The following is a 25533-nucleotide window of genomic DNA, read 5'->3' as shown; positions in this document are numbered from 1 at the left end:
CAGTGAAATTAATGAGAGGACTATATATTACTTTATACTTGATAGAAAACAAAAAGCAGTGGTGAAGTTGATGAGAAATTTTCTGACCCCTAAACTCCCCACTTTCCATTCCAACACTGGTTTTCACCTACATTTTATGTATGCTCAAATTATTCCTCCATGATATTACCTGGTATTAACTTTCCTTCTCATTTTCATTTACTGCAAATACATCAGATCCTTAATGGCTGTGATAACTCTGCACCAGTGGATTCCGACCATGAAAATCATGATGAGGCATGGCTCTCCTTTCCCACGCATTCTGTGAGGAGTAGCTCCACTTCAGTTTGTTTCCTACCCTAATGAGTTTGCATCTGATGCCAATAACCCTATGCTCTGGGAGCCTCATGAGCAGCACAGCTGCATTTTGACCTGTGTTCTTCAAACTCGCAACTACTGAATCATTTTTAACATTTTTCACAAATGCTTATTTTCCTCCATGTTAGAATAGTGTTTCAAAGTACAATTTTCAAAGTACAAAGTTCAATTATATCATGTGAATATTTTTCTTCCAAAATGATGTGTTCTGCTTTTCCTGTAGATTTTTAATTACCACCAGGCTTCATTTGCATAATCTTGTGAAAACTCAGATTTGGGTTTGAGACTTAATCTTGGTTGAGAAATTCTGGAAAAGCCCATTACCAGTCTTCTGCTATGTGGAACCTCCTGTCTTAGAGAGAAGGTACCACTTCAAACTGAAATGAAGGACAGTCTAAATAGAAAACTCATCACAACATTAAAAATATTCCTCCCTTCCAATGTTGGGATCATTGGAAATAGTAATAGATCATTAACGAAGAGACTGCTTCTAGTGTAAGATTTTCAGACAGGTTTTGTTATGAATCTTCAATATCACTCAGTGTTTATTTGAGTTTTAATATAAATTTGTCTTAGATTATAAAAAAGAAATTCTCCATAAGCAAAGACCACATTTCAAGGTTATCATTTTTCAAATATACGGCTAGACATTGAACCCGAGGCTATCATAGTGTGTTCTGTTTCATTCATTATTCTTGTTCAATTAACTCTGCTATCTGCAGTGGGAAAAATGTCACAATAAGCTTCCTTACTCTTAAATTTTTAACAACAGTTACTCTTCCTTTAGATTTGCAAAAATGTCCTTGCAATCCATGAAACATCACTACTACCCTTTTGAAAGGTAATTTGGGGTCAAAGACATCTTAGACAGTAATGTGCTTGCAACCAGGCCTAATAATCTGAAGGACACATACAGTAGCAGACAAGAACAAGATTCTATACATAAGGGGTCAGGGGAGAGAGAAAGAGACAGAAAGCAGAACGTTACAGAGACAGAGAAAAAACACAGACAGAGATAATAGAGAGATAGAAAGGCAATTTAGAGACAACTGTTAATATTTGAGTAATAAGAAACAACATGGCAATCCATTCTAACAAGTAAACTATATTAGAGCACATATGTAATGATATTAAATTATAATAAGCTATAATGTTTTCAGAAAATGTAGTGTAAAGAAGTGCTCAAATTACAAGACTTCATCAACATACTGTAGGCAAAATGGTGTGCTGTGTATGATGACTTGTATAATACTGGAAAGAATTTGTGGGAGACTTCTGAGAAACAGGTGGGCATTGCAATAACCTTGAGTATCCTTTCTGAGAATGCAAGTTATCTGAAATATTAAGTGAATAAATATTTAATTCCTGTCTAGAGGACACGATAAATCAAGCAGAATGCTCGGCCCATGAGAAAGTAGACTGGAAAGATGCACAATCGTGGTTAATACCACATGTGGGAATATAGGCAAATGCTTTAATTGAACAACAAAAAAAAATTGAAATTGCATCAAAGTTCTCTGCTCTAGAATGTGTAAACCAAAGTCAACTTCTATTGATATTTAAAGCAGTGAAACCACTTTTGTTAATCGATCTTGTGGCGTGGATGATGACTGTGAGAGGCTAAACACAAAGTGTCGTAAGCGGTGCCAGCAAGATGCTCCAAATGTTGACTTGCGGAACACTGAAAGTGGATAGTTAGAGCTTGGAACACGACTTCCAATAGTTGCTGGACTTGTTCAGCTATGGATTTAACATCAAATCAAAATTTATACTCCTAAAATCCTCAAACTGAACCTATTATTTTGCAAAACTTCCTTTTAATATAGAATCTTGAAAGTGAGATTTGCCTGTACCTTCTGTCTATAGAAGGCTGAGTTACTTTTGAACATCTTGAGTGTTTACACAAGCAATATTCAACGTAGCATTCTTGGATTATAATTAAAAATGAAATGACAAGAAATATTCTTATAGGTTTTTTTATAGAAGCCAAAAATGCTTCTATGAATTTTTATCACCTTTGAAACTATTAGTAAAAATATCATCAACCTATAATATTGTTTTAGAGTGGAAAATTTTAAGTCATACACAGATTGTTTTTAGTGTGTTTTATCAAAACTTCTAAGATTATAGGGTTAGTATGATTTTGATTAAATATAGGATCAGAAGCTCATTTTAACTTTACTTAGTGAGTCTGCTCAAAGGCTTTATCTACTAGTCTGAAACTCTAGAATTTTACCAGACTAACAAATGTACTAGCATACTTAATGAAATACAAGTAGGATTGCTACTTCTGATTTGAAAGCAATTGTTTGTATAATGGCAGCATTTAAATACTGTGGCTTTTGAAGTTCTGGGACTTAGTATGTATTATTACAGAATTCATCACAATTCTAAACTGCTGCTGCTTCCACAACTGCAGAGGTTTTTTTTCCCCATAAGACCCCTTTGTGTCCAATTTCCAGAGACAGGAGCTTCTGTGGAGTGACTCTATTTGTTTCTCTGAAGCACCTTCAACGAAGTAGCTTCTGAATAGGAAAACACACACACACACACACACACACACACACAAACACACACACATCTTTTAACTCAGTAAGCAGCCATGCCTAGTCAGGTCCCATGTCACTTCATAAAGAATAAAATACAAATTCAATGTTCTTTTTCTGGGTATCAGAAAGTTGAGCATACAAAGCAAAAGTGTAAAGAAACGGTGGTGCTCTTCTCTTTCCTAAATCCCACTAGAATGTGAGGTGAAACATATATGTTTACCTCCAGAGCTCCTTAAAAGGGATCCACATACCCATTGATGTTTTTCTTTCATCCCCATCTCTACTTCCGGTTTCTGCAAACATCTTTCTAATTGGACTTAAGGGACTCTCAATAGGACAAAACTTGTTCTTGGTTTTTAAATCTAGCCAAAATTCTGTGGCTGGAGAATATACAGTCTTTACAAAATAATCTACTATTTCCATTTTTCTAAATCAATGTAACTTACACCTGTATTCTAAATATTTATTTTTATTCCCATATATAAGTGTAGCTACTACCCCTCATCAAAGAGGTTCCTTTTTTTTTTTTTTTTTTTTTTTTTAATAGCCAACAAGCAGAACNTGTTTTTCTTTTTTTTTTTTTTTTTTTTTTTTTTTTTTTTTTTTTTTTTACAGCAGACGTAGGTCACTAACTACACAGATCCACAGCCGGTCAAAATGGAGAGAATAAGGGGCTGTGGGGTGCCCAGTACCAATCTGTATATCTACAACACAACTCCTATGCCTAAGACTCAATGAATATTGTGGAAGAAGAGATGGAAAGATTCTAAGAGCCAGAGAACCACTAGAAATTGACTTCCAGACAAGATAGAAAAATTGTATCCATGGCATCTAAATAATATGATTTCCAGCCCAAAATCTACACAATGTCCAAGCCAATTGGCATTCTCTTGTGAATGGGGGAAAACTTAACAAGTCTCCTTCATTAGATGAAAAGCCATAGGCAACTGGTGGGTGCTAAGTGAAGGAGAAACAGCTTTTTCAGGAAATGGGCTCTTGAATAAGAATTTATAGGTTGCTCAGTTCTAATCACCAGCCCCGAATACATGTACATATTGGCAAGACTAATTGAATTCAGTAGGGTATGTGTGCAACAATAATTAAAGAAGAAGAGATCATGGATTCAAAAATGGTTGGGTGGCTTGGGGAGAGTTAAAATGAAGATATTGGAGTGAAAACATTGTGATACAGTGTACTTTGTATGAAAGTTTCAATATGGAAGTTGCTATTAATTGGCCAATCTTCCATTTAAATAGCATTGGCAATGGTACCTCCCCAGATATCACATGTAAATTACTGACCCCTCCCCTCGGAGAGCCAAATCAAATAACATGTTTGTCGGTCCATCTTGACTTTGTTAGGGTGAATTGGACTTTTCTGATAAGTGAAATTGGATATTGTATGTGGTTTCTTCTTGGTCATAGACATTTAAATTTACTAAGTCTGTTGTGTTTAGTAAATTTGTGTCCCCAGCCCCACGTATAACATAGACTTCATCACATGGAAATGAGTGGAAGATAGGGGTTACTGGCCGCCCTGTTTTATGTGGAGGAGATCGCATATGGCTCCCATTTCAATGTCCATACATTCTTCATTTTCCCCTTCCAGTACCTCAGGCTCAATCAGTGCTTTATAATGTCATGGACGTGTCTTCTCATTCAAATGGAGGAGTCATGTGACCCACTAAAAGCTCTTCTGTGGTAATTGATTTATCATGTTTATCATTTAATTCAATGCACAGAGTTGAAATTTTGGTTTAATAGCTAAGTGCACTCAAGAGAATCCCCCCCCATTAATGTAGGTCTGTGGCAATTGCTTAGAGTTCTGAATTTATAAAATTGACAAAATAGAAGTATACTCATTATATAGTGTGAGTCTTCTGATGAAAATGTATTATTAAAGGATCATATATTATGTTAACTTTATATTGTAGATATCTTCCAATGAAATAAATCCAGAAATGAAGTAAGAAGGTATGGTGTGAGGCTGGGGAGCTTGGCAAGTACCTGTTCATCAGAACCTTACAGATGATGATTAACGGATATATTAATGAATGCAATGTACACTTGTGTAAATATTTCTAGTTAGTTCATTTTTTTAAGTTGAAAAAAGGTTCTTTTCTCATCCACTACATCCCAACCACAGTTTCCTCTATCTATAGTCTTCTTCCTCTCCCCCAGACCTACTCCCCTTTCACTTCTTCTTCAGAAAAGAGCAGGCTTCCTAGAGAATATAGTTAAACAGGACAAAGCAAGATACACCAAGACAAACAAAAGCCCCCATATTGATAGTGGACAAAGCATCCCAATAGGAGGAAAAGTGTCTCAAGAGCAGGCAAAGGGTCAGAGATGCACATGTTCCCACTGTTAAGAGTTTAATGAAAACACCTTGCTGGTAGCCACAGTAAAAATGCAGAGGATCTGGTTCAGAACCATGCACGGGTAGCCATATGCTTACCACATCAGTCTCTGTGAGTCCATATAAGCCTTCTTGTAACCTTGGAGGGCAATTGTCCATACCTTCTGACTCCCATAATTTTTAGAGGGGTGGTTTGCAAAACTCCATGCGAGAGGTCCTATGCAGACCTCAGCCAGTTTAGACTCCATCTCCACATAATGCCTGACTGGGTCTCTGCACCTGCTCCTGTCCGTCGCCCAAGGCAGCCTCTCTGATGATGAAATATAACAGAATATCTTTTGGAATCATTTCATTGAATTTTTTGGCAGTCATGTTTGATTCTACCATAGGTCTCTGAACTATCCCGTCTAAAACTTCTCGTCATTCAGGCACTGTGCTAGATGGATGCCCTCTCATGATGTGGGGCTCAATTTAAACCAAGTAATGTTTCCTGAGAGCCTAGCAACAGGTGCTCTCGGAGGTCCTGACTATGCCTAGCCAATGAATTGCAACCACACTATGTCAACTGTCAATGAGTTGGAATGCCTGGGTGCTGGAAGAGTATATAAGTTTTTCCCTGTTGTTAAATGAATGAGTCTGCTGTTTGCCTTCTACCTGACTTCCAGTATCTGATATGTTGACACTGTAGCTTCTCACTCTCTCCCCGAGAAAGGCAATTGGGCCCAGCAACAAAGGAACATCTGTTTCTTACATGCTGTTTACCTCTCTTGGAATAGAGATTCCTAAAAACTCATCCATTATATTAGGCCAGGAAAAGGAGCATTTCTATTCCTTCAATTACTGAATAAAGAAGAGGGTTTTAGTCTAAATAGCCAGTTATGGCTGCCTTGAAGTAGTCATAAATGATACCTTTTAACTAATTTACACTTGAACTTCTGCATACTTCTCAACTGTAGAAAAGGTGATAGATATCACCTCACTTCTATAATAAGTCCTGTATGCTGATTGTTCCTGAAAGATGTTAGGCATCTATCTACAATGCCCAAAATGAGAGAACTGGTTATGATGCTGTCTTTGCTAATATCAACTTTTCAAAGGACTGGTTGCAACATTTTCAAAGTAAAACTGACCCAGACCATAGCAGGCAAGAACCTGTGTTCTACTGTAAGAATGCTCTCTATGATGAGTGTTAAAGACTCAACCAAATCATAATGGATAATTGCTAAGATTAGAACAAATTCAGATGAGCTGTCTTGGACAGTTGTAGCTACATCTCTTAAGCAAGAACTCTTTATTTAGCCTACATGTTCTCTTTCTCTTTTATTTTTATTTTTTTTTTGAGACAGGGTTTCTCTGTAGCTTTTGGAGCCTGCCCTGGAACTCACTCTGTAGACAGGTTGGTCTCAGACTCAAAGAGATCCAACTGCCTCTGCCTCCTGAGTACTGGGATTAAAGGTGTGCACCAGCATCATTCCCATCCAGCTTGTCTACATGTTCTCTAAAACCCTACCTTGCTTTTTTTTGGTAGCAGTAGTAGTAGTATCATGGTAGTATTCTCTCATACATTATATCCCGACCACAGTTTCCCTTCCCTTTACTCCTCCCAGTACCACTCCCCATATCCACTTCTCTCCATTTCCCTTCAGAAAAGAGTAGGTCTCCTGGAGACATCAAACAAACATGGCATAACAAATTACAATAAGATTAGGCACAAATCTTCATATTACAACTTTACAAGGCAACCCAAGAGGAGGAAAAGGGTCCCAAAGTGGTTGCAAAAGTTTGTACTACCAGCAGTGAAGGCATGTTCCCCTTACTCCACATTCTTTTCAGTATACGCTGTCATGAGTGTTTTTGATCTGAGCCATTTTGATAAGTGTAAGATGGTATCTCAGTCATTTAGATTTGCATTTCCCTGATGGCTAAGAATGTTGAGTAATTTCTTAAGTGTTTCTTCTGTTTAGAATTCTGTTTACATCTGTACCTCATGTTTTAAATTGGATTATTTGGTATTTTGATGTTTAGTGTCTTGAGTTCTTTAAATATATTGGAGATCAGTCCTCTCTTAGATGTAGGGTTGGTGAAGATATTTTCTTATTCTGTAGGCTCTAATTTTGTCTTATCAACTGTATCTTTTTCCTTACAGAAGCTTCTCAGTTTCAGGAGGTACCATTATTAATTGTTGTTCTCAGAGTCTGTGCTACTGGTATTATATTTAGGAAGTGATCTCCTATGCCAATGCATTCAAGGCTACTTCCCACCTTTTCTCCTATCAGGTTCAGTGTAACTGGATTTATGTTGAGGTCTTGGATCCACTTGGAATTGAGTTTTGTGCATGGGATAGATACAGATCTATTTGTGCTGTAGAAATTCCTACCTCCAGTAGCCTTTAGGTTACCCACCCACTTGGGTATGGCCTCTTATACTATATATGGCAATGTAAAGCACATGTCTGGCATCTTTTCTGGTGGCTGGATTCAGTTGCTGTTCCCTGTTTGAGCAGAGGAGTGAGTGAGTGAGTGAGTCTACCCCTAAATAAATAACCTTTTATTATACTCAATTCTGAGCGAGTGTGGGATTTCTTTTTAGCATCCTTCTTCATGTTTGCATTATTATACATGTCAACATCCAGTTATGCCAGAACCATTTGTTGAAGATACTTTCATTTTTACATTGTACAATTTTGGCTTCCTTGTCAAAAAATCAGGTGTTCATAGGTATGTGGATTACTACCAGGGTCTTTTATTCAACTCCATTGATCTACATGTCTGTTTTTATACTAATACAAAACTGTTTTCATTATTATAGCTCTATAAGAAAGCTTGAAGTCAGGGATGGCGATGCTCCAATAAAATTCCTTTTTGGAAAGGACAGTTTTAGCTATCCTGGACTTTTTGTTTTTCCATATGAAGTTGTGTATTGTTCTTTTGAGGTCTGCAAAGAATTGTGTTGAGGTTTTGATGGTGATTGAAATAAATCTGTAGATTGATTTTTATAAGATTGCCATTTTTACTATGTTAATCCTACCTACTTAAGATCATGGGTTATCTTTCCATTTTCTGATAGCTTTATAAATTTCTGTTTTTCAAAGACTTAAAGTTCTTGGCACATAGATCTTTCACTTATTTTGTTAGTTACCCGAAGATATTTTATGTTATTGTGACTATTGTAAATGGTGATGCTTCTCTGATTTCTTTCTCAGAAATTTTTACCCACATTAGTAGGAAAATATAGGTAGAATCAGTTCATAAATTGGGAAGAGAAGGGAGGATATGATGTCCTAAAAACAAAGCTAAACTCCGATGAAACAGAGTGAAGAAAGTGTTCCACACTTCAAGAAGTTGTAAATAGAGGACTGTATTTGCAAAATGATGGAAAAGAAGAAACACAATTGGCTTTACAACTTCATTTGAGCAATTTCATTAACATCATGTAGCAGAAAGCCTAAATAATTGAACTTGAGACAAATTGAAGAGAAATCAGTGGACGGAGTCAGGATGAGAATGTCTTTTAAGGAGTTGATGAACAAGCAGGAGCCAGGGAAAATTTAAACAAATGGATTCAGGAACTTCTTTAACTTTTTTATTTTACTGATGAGATACATTGAAGCATATTTGTCTGTCGATGGAAATGATTGAGCAGGACAGGAAGACCAGGGAGAATGCATAAGGAGCATCCTTGAGCAAGCAAGAGGAAATTTAATTTAGCACACAAGTGACCAAAGCTAGAAACAGAAAAACCCATCCATCATAACAACAAGAAAGTTGGGCTATAAGTGGAAAGATGAAGTTTGCCTCTTCTGCATGCCACCATCTCATCATTGGAATAAGAAGAGTTGTTCTCTGGCCATGTAAGAATTGAAAATCTGGTACAGAAAATAAAGGAAGACAGTGGTAGAAAGTAGTAGCTACTGGAGGTTTAAGAGTAAATTAATTGCTAAGCACACAGAAGACAGTTGTCATAAATAATAATGGGACACTGCATAGATGTATTATACATAGATGCATTATAATTTTAAGTACTCCGATGAGGTTGGGGTTGGTGTTTGATAGCAGTAATCTGACCATGTTGAATAACATGGGAGTGTTTTGACATACTCTTAAATATATGTGAGCTTCAGCTAAGCAACTCATTAAATATAACTGAATTTCTGAAAAAGCTATAGCTAAGGTAGAGATACTCCAGAGTTTAAAATGGATCAAAGCATATCATTTAAGTGAAACACTATACATTATTGCCTAAGAAGTGGGAGATAAAGAAAAATGTTAAAGAACAAAATGTTTTTAGTATATAGGCATCAATGAACTCATAACATGAGATCGTGGGGATTTATTGATATATAGTCACAGAAATTATACTATACATACAAACATTTCCTCTTGCAGTATGGCTTTCCAGTACACCCACAAAGAGTGGAATGTCTTTTTTGCCCAGTGAATATGAGATGTCCCATAACAAGCTTTAACCAGAAGGATTGCTGGATGTGAGACTATTACTGTGAAGCACAGGCCTTGATAGAAACCAGTTTGTGCATCTGGTTTCTTGAAACTTGACTCCTCACATAAATCCCATTCACCTGGAGGCTGAGATGATTGCATGTCGTGTTCCTTTCTTTAACCCATCCATACTGGCTAACATACAACTCAGACAGCCACTAGATCCTACCCAAATGGTGGCATTGTCAACAGTTCTGATTTTCTCAGTCATGTCATAGATCACAACAGTATTCTCCACTAGGCAAGCCTGACCTACTTTCACAAAGCTTAACCAAAATGGCAACCTGTCACCAGATGAAAGTACAGTTCAGTGTTGGAGCACTGACTGAGTGCACACATGGGCCAAGGTAAACTCCTCAGTCCTGCAAAAAAATACGAAAACTACCACTTATCCCCAAAGTCTTGCATTACAGCTGCTTCCTTCACACCTCACTTCGTAACAGTTTCTGTACTAGAGAGATCTCACTAGTCGAAGTAAACCACACCAGTGGTTAGAAGAGAAATTGCTGTGGACAACCAGTAAATAGCAGCATTTAAAAGGCAAAGAAGGTTCTAGACGAGCCCAGCCGTAGCAGCTGCAGTGAGGAGCTACAAGATCTTTTCAGTGCTGAAAGAACTGAAGAAAGGTAAGGGGATTGTTTTAGGGTTTCTATTGCTGCGAAGAGATACCATGACTGTGGCAACTCTTATTGTTGGTCCCTCATATAATCACATCTTCAGCTTTCTGTCTTTCACTGCCTGAGTTTGGTTGTCCTGAAACTTGCTATGTAGACTAGGGTGGTCTCAAACTCAGATAACTGCCACCCTCTGCCTTCCCAGTGCTGGGATTAAAGGTGGGCACAACCACACCTGGCTTCAAGCTTTCCTTTAATTTATTTATACAAGTTGGAAACTTAGCTAGGTGAATTCTTGACCTGAAGTCAAAACTCCTTTTATTCCATTTCTTAATCTGTTTATTTCTTTGAACACAGAACTTAGCTCCATTCCACTTCCTTGTGTGTCCTTTCTTCTCAAATGTTAAATTTTGTTCTTTTCCTTGCTTGGTTTGCATTATTAATCTTGTTTGAGTTACCACCAATAATTGCACAACAGAGTCTATACTCAACTGTTTTTGAGATTTCATCTGCCAGAAGAATTAAATCAAGACTTTCCACATTAGCTCCTGGCAATCTTGCTGGACAAGAGCAAAAAGCAGCCTCCTTCTTTATCACAATATCAAAATACCAATCTCCAGGCCACATACTAACATTCTTCTCCCCTGAATCCTCCAGAGCCAGACCCCAGAAGTTCACATTACCTTTAGCACCACTGTCTTCCACGCTCCTATTACTATGGCCCTTTAAGCAGAACATAAAGCATTCTACTGATTTCCTAATCCCTAGTCTCAAGGTCCATATTCCTTCAAACAAAAGCATGGTCAGGCCTATCACAGCATAACTGCACTACTGGTACCAGCTTCTGTCTTAGTTAGGGTTTCTATTGCCGTGAAGAGTCACCATGACCACGACAACTATTATTAAAGAAAAACTTTTAATTGGGTGGCTTAAATATTCAGAGGTTTAATCCATTATCATCATGGTGTGTTCAGGCAGACATGGTGCTATAGAGTCTTACATCTTAACTCAATGGCAGCAGGAAGTGAACTGAGGCACTGTGTGTGGCTTGAACATATATAAGACCTCAAAGACTGCATCTATAGTGACACACCTCCTCCAAAGAAGCCTCAGCTCCTAGTAGTGCCATTCTCTTTGGAGGCCTATTTCTTTCAAACCACCAAAGAAATTTTTAAGGCTTACAATGAAAATGCACTAAAAAGCTGAGGAAGAGGTGTTGCCTAGATGGCATGGGTGTTGCTTAGCTCCCATGTCAACCCTGGGGTTGACTCAGGAGTAGCCAATTCTATGGACATCAGATACCATGAAGCTGATAATCCAAACCATGGAGAAATGGAAGATCAGATTCAACTCAGGTATAAAATAAAACTGTCCCAGTGTGAATAAAGGAAGCACTGCTATAATAAGTCAGAAGTGGTACACAGACACAGAGGAGGTACACAGAACACCACGAAAGACACAGAACAAGCATATGTTCCTTCATTTTTTGTTGACTGAGGCTTTCTGTCCTGCTCAGTTCCCACAGTTGTTAAGTCCCAAAGACTCACACAGAGGTCTACATTAGTTATAAACTGATGGGCCCATTAGCTCAGGCTTCTTATTACTCTTATAAACTTCTATTAGCCAATTATTCTTGTCTGTGTTAGCCATGTGGCTCAGTACCTTATTCGGTGAGGCAGTCACATCTTGCTTCTTCTGTGGCTGGGTCACAACTGCAGACTGCATCCTTTTCCCAGAATTCTCCTGTTATCATTGCCCTGCCTCTACTACCTGCCTGGTCGCCCTGCCTATACTTCCTGCCTGGCTACTGGCCAATCAGTGTTTATTTAAAATATAATTGACAGGATACAGACCATTGTCCCACAGCAATTCTTCAGGTTTGTAAAATTTCTATAGCTCTTCTTGAGATCTGATTAATAGGATCGAAATTTGTTTTAAGCTAGTAAGCTCCGAAATCACACACAAATAAAAGAGGGAGAGTTGGAAGGACATAGTGCTTTAGAAATTGAAAAAAATATATAAATTAGAGAGGAAAAGAAATTGAAGAGTAAACTTTCATTCTATGTAGCAAAGACTCCAACAAAATACTTAATTGATTTTGTGCATTGCTTCACCCCGGTGTTTTTCTAGGCAAAAACTGAAAGACTGATTTTCTGTTCTGATTCTAAGCATGGAACACATGCTGTTTGTGGTATTCCTGTGCTCTGTTCTCCATAATACTATCCCTTGTCCCCTCCATAGTGTTCGCAACTGTGACTGCCTTCTCATTTGCTTTCTTCTTAGCAACCTAGGCCCACCTATGTTCCCAGAGTCTATCTACTTGGTCAAACCATTGTACCTACTCTACAAAGCTTCCCCATTGACACTTACTCTTACTCTCATCTAATAGAACTGACACAGGATGTTTTACAGTTTCTTTTAGGAGCTTAGTAGCATGTTATTATGAGATGCTCTTCACAGCTTTGCTTTTGTTAAAATTCCTTATGTATGTGATTATTGGTGCTACAAAACTGTGAGCTCATGGGCTCTCATTGTTCTATTTTCAACTGCCCCAGAACACTTAGTGTTTCACAAGTCTGACTAAAGTTCTTTCACTTAACTTGGCTAATTGATAGTTCCAAACATTTGCATAATTTTGATTGCTCATAAAAGTGTGAGTGTCTCAGATAGAGATCCTACACTAACATCTCTATTATACTACCCCGATTCCTTTGGTTGAGGATGGTTGCAGTTGGCCGCAAGCCTAAACACAGATCCTTCCCAAGATATGGTTGAGCCCGACTGATGGCCCTGGACTCGAGTGTGCTCATTTAAGTCTAATGAGGTCCAAAGAGGCGACCGTATGAGTCATACCATGAAGTCATTTTTCCAATTAGCATTCTGACAAATGCATTAGAAGGAGAGCCCTTTCAATAGATTTCCACAGCTGCTGAAGGGATCAGGTGTCAGAAGATTTGCAGCTTTGTTCTGCTGTTCTGGTCAAATCACTTATTTTTAACCAGACCGCCTCTTGATCCAGCTGGTGGTGATCATATGTCATCTGATCTGGAGCCTAGTTTTAAAATGGCCCTTATTACATTATTGCAACTGAAGAAACTGGGATGGGGTGGGTGTCAAAGACAATATGTGATGAAGCCATTACTCATTTTTAAAAATAAGATAATTTTCACAAAGCAAAATTTTTAAAGTACATTTTTAAGGATGATCCTGTTCATAGAAAGCACACTTTTGCAAACATAAGAAAAAGAACTAGAGAAAATTAGATCATCCTAAAATAGCACCAAATTCTACTTTGGCTTTTGAGCCTTTTGATTCAAAGTCAGCACAAATGGTCCCATTTGGACAGAAAGAATCAAGAATTGCAACGTCATTCGTTGCTCTCCAAGTCCAGGAGACTCAGTAATTTAGGAAGTTGCTCAAAGAAATGAGAGAGAACTCCACTTCAGGACTGTACCAAGCTGTGATGGCCAGTATTCAACAGTAGCCAATAGGATCCTGGAGAAGTTAGCTTATATCCATTTCAAAAAGTTTCTTGGATGCAAATTTTCCAAGTAATTAATGAAGGCTAGGTTATCTTGTCACTTTTAACATTATCTTTTAAGAATTTAGAAGCTGTTCCATTTGTTACAGGACAAATCAAGTTTGTTGGTTTATTTCAAATAAGTATATTGAATTCTTTCATGATAAGGATTTCAGTTATGATTTTCAGAAATGGGAAATAAATTTCATTCAATAAGAGAAATAAAATTTGCAAGTGTCCATTTTGTGCTTGGCAGCTAATATTTACAGTATGATGGAACTATTCTTATTCTTTCATTATAAATCATTAATAAAATAATTTTGTGCATTAGGCAAAATTAAACTTTAAAGCAGTATGTCAGCATCTTTAATTTTGCTCCCTTTAGCTTTTCAAATCTCAGTTCTAATAATATGCTCTTTTATAATATTGGTTGAAATATTTGTTGGTGGAGGCTCTTTGTTGATTCCCAGGTGCCTGGCTAGCTTAGACCAGAAATAATCGCACAGAAGCTGTATTAATTAAATCACTGCTTGGCCCATTAGCTCTGCTTATCATTGGCTTACTCTTATATTAATTTAATCCATATCAATCTGTGTATCTCCATGTGACTGTGGATTACCAGGTAAAGTTCCAAGCATCTATCTCCTGTGGCTCCATAGCTTCTCTCTGACTCTGCCCTTCCTTCTCCCAGCATTCAGTCCAATCCCTCCTGTCTAGCTGTGCTCTGCCCCACTCTGATGTGTTACAGGCTCAAAGCAGTTCTTTATTCATTAACAGTAATCAGAGCATACAGAGGGAAATCCCACATCAAATATTTTATTTTTATTGCATTTTTTTCTCACTTGATAAGAAAATCGGGCTTATTATGGTTATATTCATTTTATTTATGTTTATTTATTTTACTTATGTTTAATTTGAACCTGATTTTTCTTATTAATTGGTAAATAAAATAAATACATTTTCTTATTCAACATGATATAATATATGTATATATATATATACATGTATGTGTTTATTTATGCATGTGTCATGTATCTCCAAGTATCATGTGTCATACACACACACACACACACACACACATTTTTAAAATGGAATGGCTGAATTGAACTGAACTAGGTAATATTGTATTATCTCATATAGTTACTCTCCTTATGAAACTACTTTTAATCTATTTAGCATTTTTCAAGAATTCAATGAAATTAGCTATATTTACATTCATGTCTTTGGACCAGCATTTTTTTTTACTACTGTTCTAACCCCTAGCTACCATTATACTTTAAATTTTATTCAATAGCTGCTTAATAATATATTCTACACATAAGTAATATCACACAGTATTTGATGTTCTCTGCCTTATTTTACCTCACATGTGCACTGCAGATTTTTCTATGATGTAGTAAATTACGGAGATTTTTTTCTTTCCAATGGCTGAATGATATAGATAACCCATGATGAATGTTGTGCATGTGTGTGTGTGTGTGTGTGTGTGTCCTTTCATCAATAAATGGACATTTAGCCAAGATTCACATTATAGAATTGAGAATAACACTAATGTACATGGAGCTATAAATATGTCTTCAGCCTACCGATTTAATTTCCTTTACACATATCCAGAGCGGTGAGCTTATGGGATCATCGTGCTTTTTCACATTAACATATACTTATTTTTATAATTACTCAAATGGTACAACAGTCATACATGAGAAAAATAAAATAATAATTGGTACATTCTAAAAGACATATGGAAGTGAAATATATGCCCATGGATCCTATGAGCTTCTACATAATCCTCTAGGCTTCCTTTTGTATCCCCAGAATAAAAATTCCCTTAAAATCTGGATAATAATTTGTCAGCTTTATAATACATTAGAACATGAGCATTGCCACTGGGACAAGAAAACTAGAAACAGAATAGAACTGAAGAAAAGAACATTTATTTTAAGGAATGTGAACATTAAAAACTAGAATAGAGCAAAATCATGTGGAGGTCACATTTACATCTAAGGAATGTGACTGTTTCTTTTCATGTGACCTAAACAATGAGCCAGATGCTTTAAATTCTTTTTAAGTTTATATATATATAAAATACAAGGGGATATTATTCCAGTGAAGCTATGTAGAAAATACCAAAACATCTTTATAAAGACAATTTATCTACATTAGGCTGCATCTACTGTATGCTGCCTTTGTAAACTAATTTTTTTTTAACATAACTGCATCCATTCCTTCCTTTATGAGTTGTGCATGGCTTTTTTTCCATACTACTCATACCAAAGTAAAAATCACAACAACCAACATACCACAGAATCCATATATATGCGTACATATATACATATATAATTCTATTGCCTACTTTTTTTTTTAGTTTCCTGCATTGTTTTTTTTTTATTGAGCTGTATATTTTTCTCTGCTCCCCTTCCTTCCTCTCCCCTCCTCTTCAGTCCACTTCCAGGGTCTCCATGCTCCCAATTTACTCGGGAGATCTTGTCTTTTTCTACTTCCCATGCAGATTAGATCCATGTATGTCTCTCTTAGGGTACACTTTGTTGTCTAGGTTCTCTGGACTGTGATTTGTGGGCTGGTTTTCCTTGCTTTATGTTTAAAAAGCCCCTTAAGAGTGAGTACACATGATAATTGCCTTTTGGGGTCTGGGTTTCCTCACTGAATATTATGTTTTCTAGCTCTATCCATTTGCCTGCAAATTTCAAGATGTCATTATTTTTTTTCTGCAATGTAGTACTCCATCGTGTAATTACCAAGTTCTTTACAAAAAAGTTTATTATTATGAATTTTCAAACATAAGCTCAATTTTTCCATGTTTTTTTATACATCATTTTTATCTATTATGCTCAGTTAGGCCTTATCACTAAAGAATTATGTCATACATATAAAGAATGTCAAAGCTACTTTTGTAGAGACAAGTACAAAGGGTTAATTCCAACTTCCCAAGTTAAAATAAAGTCTGGATATTTATCTATACCTAAAGATTAAAAGAGACTGCAAATTTGTAAATACTTAAAACATCACATACTTTGCTTTGTGATAGGTTATTTCAGATATATGTATATATATCTTATTTTTCTTCTACAATACTAGAATTGAGGAATGATACCCGAGATTGATTTCTGGCCTCCATGCATACACATATCCATATTCATTTGAATTCTAAATTTCAATGCTTTACCTATAACTATAGAGAATAATAAAATTATTTTATTGTCTAATAGTTTGACCCTACATAATTATCTTCAGAGTACCTTGGAAAAGTATTTGCCCAATTGTCATTTGGTATAACTTCAAAGGTGACTCTTAAGTCAACATGTTTCACATGCCTATGAAAATAGAACTTCAAGAAAAAGGGGTTAGAGAGATGGCTGGCTCAGTGCTTAAGAGTGCTGGCTAAGGACCACCCACCTCCATCCAGGTCTTTAATAAATAAATAAAAAAATATAAAAAAATAAAGAGATCTGGGATACAAATAAAAAAAAGAGTACTGGCTATTCTTCCAGAGATCTTAAGTTCAATTCCCAGCAACCATGAGGTTGCTCACAACCATCTGTAATGAGATCTGATGTCCTCTTCTGTCATGCAGGTATACACTGTATATGTAATAAATAAATCTATCTTTTTTTAAAGGAAAAAATTCAAGAGGAGACTAAACTCACTCTCAGTAAGTAAATATTCCAGAAATTCAATGCTACTGTGTCCTTTGCCAAAGTCCTCACACATGAACACATCTTCAGACACTAGAGTAGATGAAGGAGACTGGCTGTAGTTAAATAATGATGTCGTAGAACTGGGATGATAAGGAAAAACTTTAATGTGACAAAATTTATTGTCATTATAGAAAAGGCATTCAGCTCAGTTGACTCTCTTTCCTCATCTCAGCCTTGGGTTAATATGCATTTGAGTCAAGTAATTAATACGTAAGAGAGAAGTTATTTCAGCAAACAGTGAAAGTTTTCAGCACATGGAAAGTTTGCCTACATTAAATTTAAATGTATGTATTTTAGTATACCTAGATTATGCAATACCTCATAGTGCTGCTTACATTTCCATTCCTTGCTTTGACTAATTAAGTAAACTAAAGTGTAGAAAGCACAGTGTTGGTAATCTCTGTATGCTACTTCTTGGAGGTCACTGCATTAAAGATGTCTCTTCAACAATCACCACCAATAAAGTTTTCCAAAGATAGCCCCAAATTCAACACTGTAGTTTTCAAGGAAACCTTTTCATTTTTTGTCGTTGACTATTAAACATGCATTTAATTGTCACATTCTTAAAAATTCCACATATGGTGTGGGAGGTCCTTCTGTTTATGTGTTGCTTTTATTGGTTAGTGAATAGAGAACTGCTTTGAGCCTATGGCAGGGGAACAGAACTAGGTGGGGAAAGCTAGGCTGTATGCTGGGATATAGAAGGGTGGAGTCTGGGAGAAGCCATGGAGCCTCTGGAGACAGACGATGGGAACTTTAGCTGGTAAGTCATAGCCACATGGTGACACACAGATTAATAGAAATTGGTTAAATTAATATGTAAGAGTTAGTCAATAAGAAGCTAGAGCTAATGGGCCAAGCAGTGTTTTAATTAATACAGTTTCTGTGTGATTATTTCTGGGCTAAGCTGCCAGGAACTAACTAGTGGCTTCCCTAATACACACATACAATACAAAAACAATACAAACACCCTGCAATACCCATATCTAAGAGTGTATGTGGTGATTGACTTCACAATAAAAATGTGTTTGAAGAAGCATTTCCTATCCTATTTCAGTCATCAAAATGTACTTTTTGAGACCACTGGTCAGTATTATTTACTTAAAAGAAGCCATGGGTTGTACAAATAAACTCTTGTGAGTTCAATTCAAACTGGTTGTAGCAAGTTCGTAACTTAAATCCATCAAACTTCACAGAAAGTGCATTGCGTCATGTATTTTCATACAATGTTATACCTTTAATATTTAAACCTTTGAAGAAACAAAAATCAGGCAATACTTCAAGCAGTAATCATAATTATTTTTTAGTGGTTGTTTGTACTTTAAAAAAGTTTCCTTATGCTGTGCTTCAAGTTCTGGCAGAAAGACCAAAGAAAACAAGAATAAAAACTTAAAGGAGGACAATCAAAATCCTGATTCTCTTTGGTAGCCAGTGATGTTCTTTGACTCCTGAATTGAGACAAGTTTCATTGAAGTGTGAGGTGGGCTGATTCAAACACTCAGTACTTCACATAAGCATTTTTGACAAAAAGGAAAAACTATGAGCAAAATGCCTTCACCCACTCATAATGATGTGATACTAGTGTGGGATGACCAACAGCAGCAACAACAAAAAATCTGAAAAAGCATCCGATGTGTATAAAGTTAAAAGAGCTGGAGGCATTTAGTTCCATCAAGAATGCATCAAAAGAGGCTTTAAACATTGTTTCTAAACATCTGAAGGCAAGCTTTCTGAAAAGGGGATTGAACATTTCTTTAGAATATTAAGCAAAAAAAAAAAAACAAACAATATAAAAACAAAAATAAATAAAATCAAGACGTAATATAAAGTTCCAGGTAGCCAGATCATTACCTAATATTAAAAAAAAACCAAGTTCAAATTTGTTTATAATAAAGAATATTCCAAGTAGAGCCCTACTTGTTTAGAACCCAGTATGGCAGACCTTCTCCAATGACAGGGGCCCATCCCACATCCGTTCACTGGAGGTTAATATCAACTAAATGAATTCTTAGGTTTCTTAGGTTTGGAATCTTTCAAGTTATTCCTCAGGAAATGGAACAGGCATACCTCTTCAAAGCAAGCAGTGAGCAATAATAAAATGCCAATTCTGAGACTCACAACATTAGTATAATCTGCTATTTTCTGGAAATTAAGACAAATAAAAAACAAAGCCAGAAAGAGTTTGCTTGTATAGACCAGGTCAGTTCAAACGTACACACTAAGCACACTTTTAAAATTATATAATCAGTTTTTATTCATTTTCAGTGACAAACACACGAACACTTGAGAATAAAAACTTTGTTCCAGAAGAACACAGTGACTTTTCTGTTTTTTTATGACTTCATATCTTGTGGACGTTAAAAGACAGATCCGGTTCAAGGGCCATAAAATAATAAATGTGCTTGAACTATCCATAAAGCATTTAATTCCTTTATGCTTCACATAGAAAACAAGAAATGTTTCCATGAAGCATAACGTTAGAAAAATAGGAATAAAAATATAATAGAACAGTTAATCAGAGCAACAAATAAGTCCTTCTGCTAGGGCAGGCATGAAATAAATGCAAAGGAAAGTTGGATGCTTTCATCCGCTTAACATGTGGTGTAGACACTTCCTCCCATCACCTCAGTCCTGTCCACAACATTACTTTAGGCTTGGCAGTAAGACTAGAATTATAGAGTGGTTTTGTGTTTGGGTTCCTGTTTGTTCCACTAAATGCTTATTAAAGAATACCATAATGTGCTTCTTAATCTATAGTTTCTCTTTCTGTCCTGTAGAGATTAATATTTAGGAAGAAATAATACAATATTTAATTGCAGGATTTTGTTTTATCTCTCTGAGTTAGCTACTTATCTTGTAAAATTATCATTCTTGCAGTAGTGCTAAAACAAGATGTTTATCAACAATATTCCTGGGAAATAGAGATTTTATTGTCAAAGCAGGATTTTTACAGTCAACGTGTTTCTGAAATATCGGAGGGAGTAGCATACATTAAAGCAGATATGAAAGTTGATATGAGATTTCCTTATGCCATGGAAACCATGCAAATGCAACCCCCACCCCCTGTGTAAAATAACAGCAAACATGGGAAATGAACACCAGGTACTGCTTCAACAACTAGTACTATTAAGGATACAGATAGAGCAGGTTTCGGTTTTCAAATAGGTAGAACAATGCCGATCTCTCATCCTGGGTTCCTTCGTATGATTCTTCTTTAATAGTGGAAGATGCTATTTGGACAGTTACAACTTAAAGTTTCTCATTTTGATTTAAATTAATAAAAAATCTCTATTATATTTCTACAGATCTTTTCCTACATCAGACCTAGCTTCTGAAATAAATTTGAATAACATCCTTTTCACAAGTATGGATAATAGACTTTGGGGTATCTTTAAAAATATCCTTCCATCCACACTTCATTTCTTGCTATTACAGTTTTAATAAGAAAAGATAATCCATTTGGGGCTGTATAATTACTATTGATTTGCTTTCACTTTTAAATGCACTTTCAAGGAGCACGGTGCTCTAGGGCTGCTCCTTCATCAGCCTTCCAGTGATTTTTGTAAAGTGATTTTGGTCTTAGTCAGGACTGCCTGTGCAAAGTGGATTAATAATCAATAAAATAAACTCGTCTATAAAATGTTGTGATCTCTGTGTACATTGGTTGGTTTAAATAACCATCTTAACTGCACACTTTCAAAGAGAACACCGTGAAGCCCACATTTCAGTTGTCCATTAGGAAAATGAGTGAGAAGGTGTGATCAAATTATGAAGTACATGGCTTTATACTGAGTAGTGAATATTCCTTATTTCTTCCTTCAGAACTCATTATGTAACCATCCCAGGTGGTTCTTAATGGCATACATATTCTAAATATTGATGCCATATATGTTAAATGATAATAAAAAGTAGTTTTTCTTATCTTGTGATCACTGTTAGACAGGTTTTAGCAAGGGGGCCCAAATCACACATGAAATCTTTGGAATAATTGGGAACAAGGAAATGAGATTGGAACTCAGTGGTCTTCCAACATATAAAATACGTGTTGCTATTTACTCTAGATCTGTCCTGCACAATTTAGGACTTGGATCAAGGTCCTCACTTCTTATAAAAAGAATGAGAGAAAACCCAGACTGTTGTAAATCAGTGTTTCTTCTCAAAACTTCTTGAATTTCAAAGATTGCTTTTGAACCAAAAATCCCTAATTTGACTCCCAGCTTCTTCCCTGGACTTCTAAGGTCTCTTTTCTTCTCCTCTGAGAATGCACTCTGCTGGTCCATTGGTCATTCTCTAATAACCCTGTAGACATGATCTAGCTTGAGCTTTCTGTTGTTACAGAAAGCCTGTCATCTGGGTAGATGACTTGCAAGGTACTGAGTTTATTGTTTCTTTTTAATGTGACATGGTGTTCTTTTCTTACATTTTCCAAAGCACAACTTATGTTACTGCTCTGAACACAGCTGAAGGTTTACCTTGCTCCAACCATATTTAGGTGATGACATAATTTTGTGAAATATTATTGCTAGTGCTTCCTCCCACCTTTCTTTTTTATCCAAGATTGAGATTATGTCTGTGTGATGGAACCCAGCATAAGACCCTCAACATGGAGATCTGAGTGGGCTGAAACCTCTATATTCTACATGCCTTGAGCTACATTCATGCTCTGAAGATGTATTGACTAGGCCAAGTGGAAAATTACCTCTTTGGTTTAAGACAATATTTCTCTGCCAAGCCAAGTTCATGGAGGACAATCCAAGAACGGTAAGATACAACTTTGATAGCATCTTCCCGTATGTGCATCCCTTCCCCAGCATCATGAAGCTCAGGCTAGATCATGTATACAATCAATGGACCAACAGAGTGCCTTCTCAGAGGAGAAAAAGTGAGACCTTAAAAGTCTAGGGAAGAAATTAGAGTCAAATTCTTTGATTTTTAGATCCAAAACAATCTTTGAAATTCAAGAAAAATATCGAAGGTTTGAGATGAAACACTTTGATTTACAATAGTCTGGGCTTTCTTTCATTTTTTTTTAAGTTTCAAATGGCTAAGACCTGAAAGTTATAAAAAGAAATTGAAGATAGATTGGAAGGAAAGCTGAACTAACCCTAGAAAGAGTTGAAGGCTCTTTTGAAGAGAAGGGACTATTTCAAGAAAAGACTAATACTGCCTCACTGATAGGGCCCCTTCAAGGGATTTCTGGCCCAACCACTTCTTCAGTGTCCAATTTTCAGTAAATGTTATCCTCAGATACTTGGAGATCCCCAAAGAGATAGAAATTGCCATTTGTCCCCACTGAACACCTCCAAGGCTATAACAGATTTTTTTTTCTGAGTTCTCTGGATGCAGATGTTTCATGGCAACAATAGAATTGATATGATGATAACATACATCACCATGGGTGAAATGAGTCAATCCTCCAGCTTTCCTGCAGCCCAAACAGCTCAGCAGAGAACACAAAGGATGTTCTGTGGCTTTAGGATAGGAACATAAAAGGAATAAACTTCTTGGTGAAGTGAAGAGACCAGAAGTTCTATAGAGGCTGAACTGTGGGAGATATTTTGCATCAAAATTATAACACTCTCAATTAAGCTATTATTTAAATAATTTTTTATTTTCGCTATTTACATATTTATTTACAAACAAACAGTTGCATGGTCTGTGGAGTAAGGTTTTGCTTTCAGGGATACACGTATTTTGTGGCCTGAACGTGAAACGCCTCACCCAAGTTCCTGAACCTCCCCACTCCATTACCCTGATGTTGTTATTAGGGGAGGTTTGGAGCCTTAAGAAGTGTGGCCCTGCCCTGGGCGCTGGTTCTGGAGAACTGATGTCCTGTCCTTTCTTGTTTCTTTATTATCTAAGTGCAGATGCAACGTGGGCAGCTGGCCTGCCTTTGGCTCCTGCTGTTACGTCCTCCATGCCTGCCGCTTGTCTTCTCCACCAAAACGCAGAGCCTTGCACTGCGCCTGTCAGGCAGCACGCAGCATTTCTCCTTTAAGTTGCTTTTGTTGAAGCACTTTATCTGAACAATGGAGAAGAAACTAAAACAACACTTCATAAAAGAAAAAAAGAAATATTGCAGAAGAGAATTGTGGAGTGTTACCCATATTAATATCATTTTGTTTTTAAACAGTCATTAAAGTACAATGTATTATTCAAAAAATTTGTTGACCTACTGTGTTTTAGGGGACTTGGATATATACAACTTGGTTGTGATTATTTATTCATTTTGTGATGTCAAAGGAGATACATTTGTGTCTAAGCCAAGAAAAATGACCTGAAAGGATAAAGCAGATTGTTGGAACGTAGCAAAACCACATTTGTGGCACTCGTAAAAGATAAAGCTTTCTCCTGAAAAACAAGAGTCACCGCTTACTTTGTGAGAGATCGCTAAATGTGAATACATTATCTAATTGTATATATCTGTATTATCACTACGAGTAGCAAACACATCCTCGTAAGCTCCCAAATCCTTGATACTCGCAGCCACTGATCAATGTGAGTCATATTCCTTTAAGGCTGAGCACACTTGAAAAAGCTGAGTTTAATCTTCAACAAATTACACCACCACAGTAGAAAGACCCAGATAAAAGAACCAAGCTCAGTGACAGCAGTGTCCCAACGTGCAAAGTGAAACATGGCCTGAGGATTCATCACTGCATATTTTAGAAAATATCATCTTTTTTTTCTTGAATGTATTTGCGTAGTAAAGTCATTTAATTATAATGTGTGAATGTGTATATAAAGACTCCAGTGAGAAGACAAAATCTCCCAGAACTTCACCTAGAGTGAGACTGTAGATAAAATACAAGGCATTTTTATGCAGGGTGTGAAAAAGCTGACTAAAATATTTACGTATTAATATCCCATTGCAAAGATCACTGTTAGCTCATTGGCCTTAAATTATTCACTGGGTTCGATGGTTATTATTTTTGGCTGCTGCAGTCAGGACCTTATAAATACATTTCTGAGGTCATGGCCTCCACTTTCCATGGAAGCCTTGCTACCCCCTTTCGGTTCTAAAAGTGAACACTACATGAAATTACCTGACATTCAACCTCAGTGAGTCAAAGACTTTTCTGAACCACTAGTGAAACTTCAAAGGCATTTCTTTTCAGGAAATAAAGAATTTTAGCATCAACTTTAATAAAATTTTAAACATGGGGTTCATAACAGTAACTCCCTTGTTTAAGAACAAAAAAAAATCATCCTATCAAATATATTCTAAATAGACTTTGAAATATTTTAAATAGTAAAAAATCATTTTTCTCAGCTCCTTTATATAATAGATATATTTTAGCTCACAATGTCAAGTCATAGGCCGTCACAGCAGGGAAGTCGAGAAAACAGGAACTTGAGAAAATTGGTCACATCTCATTCACTATCAACACTGAAGAGCAGAGAGACACAAACTAAAGCCTTCTTGTCTCAACTCATGTCTCTGCCCTAGGAGAACTGAGAGCCTAAACTTAGGGAATGATGCTCTCCACAGTGGGCCAGATCTTCCCATATCAATGGATTTAACATCTGCCAGGTTGAAGACAATCCACCAGAGATGTGTCCACAGGCCAGCTTCCTCTAAGCCGTCTATGCTTGAGACACTTTTCTTGGGTGACTCTGGAAGTACTTACAAAGGGATTACTTTTAAAAAGTTTTCCAATCTTTGCCTGATAGTCTTGTGTCTTTAATAATGCGTCCTATGACTTATTTTGAACACAAAAATAGACATTTGCATTGTATATTTGATATTATAACTGTCTGAATATTTTGTGAATCTAAGTATGAAATCTGATGTGACTTGGGGTCCTTGTCTTGTGTCTTTAGGCAAAAGGAAACAGCAAAACACCGCGAAACTCTCTTTCTTGGATGTTTTGCTGCAGGAAGGATTTTTTTTTTTTTTTTATGTAAGAATTACTTCAGGCC

At 36.5% G+C, this 25533-nt stretch overlaps 1 long non-coding RNA gene across 1 annotated transcript in view; it reads left to right on the top strand.

Annotated features, from left to right (window-relative positions):
- Positions 1 to 23690, top strand: part of LOC126511540 (uncharacterized) — a 50188-nt gene extending 26498 nt beyond the window's left edge. Inside the window, exons 2-3 of the long non-coding RNA XR_007594715.1 lie at positions 22168 to 22371; positions 23478 to 23690. This is a non-coding gene — a long non-coding RNA (uncharacterized lncRNA). The remainder of the gene's footprint in view (positions 1 to 22167; positions 22372 to 23477) is intronic.
- Positions 23691 to 25533: the final 1843 nt, after the last annotated feature.

This window comes from Alexandromys fortis, unplaced genomic scaffold, assembly GCF_014885135.2.
Source record: "Alexandromys fortis isolate MF-2015 unplaced genomic scaffold, M_Fortis_MF-2015_v1.1 scaffold_101, whole genome shotgun sequence".
Lineage (NCBI taxonomy): Eukaryota > Metazoa > Chordata > Mammalia > Rodentia > Cricetidae > Alexandromys > Alexandromys fortis.
This window is presented reverse-complemented; position numbering and strand designations above follow the sequence as displayed.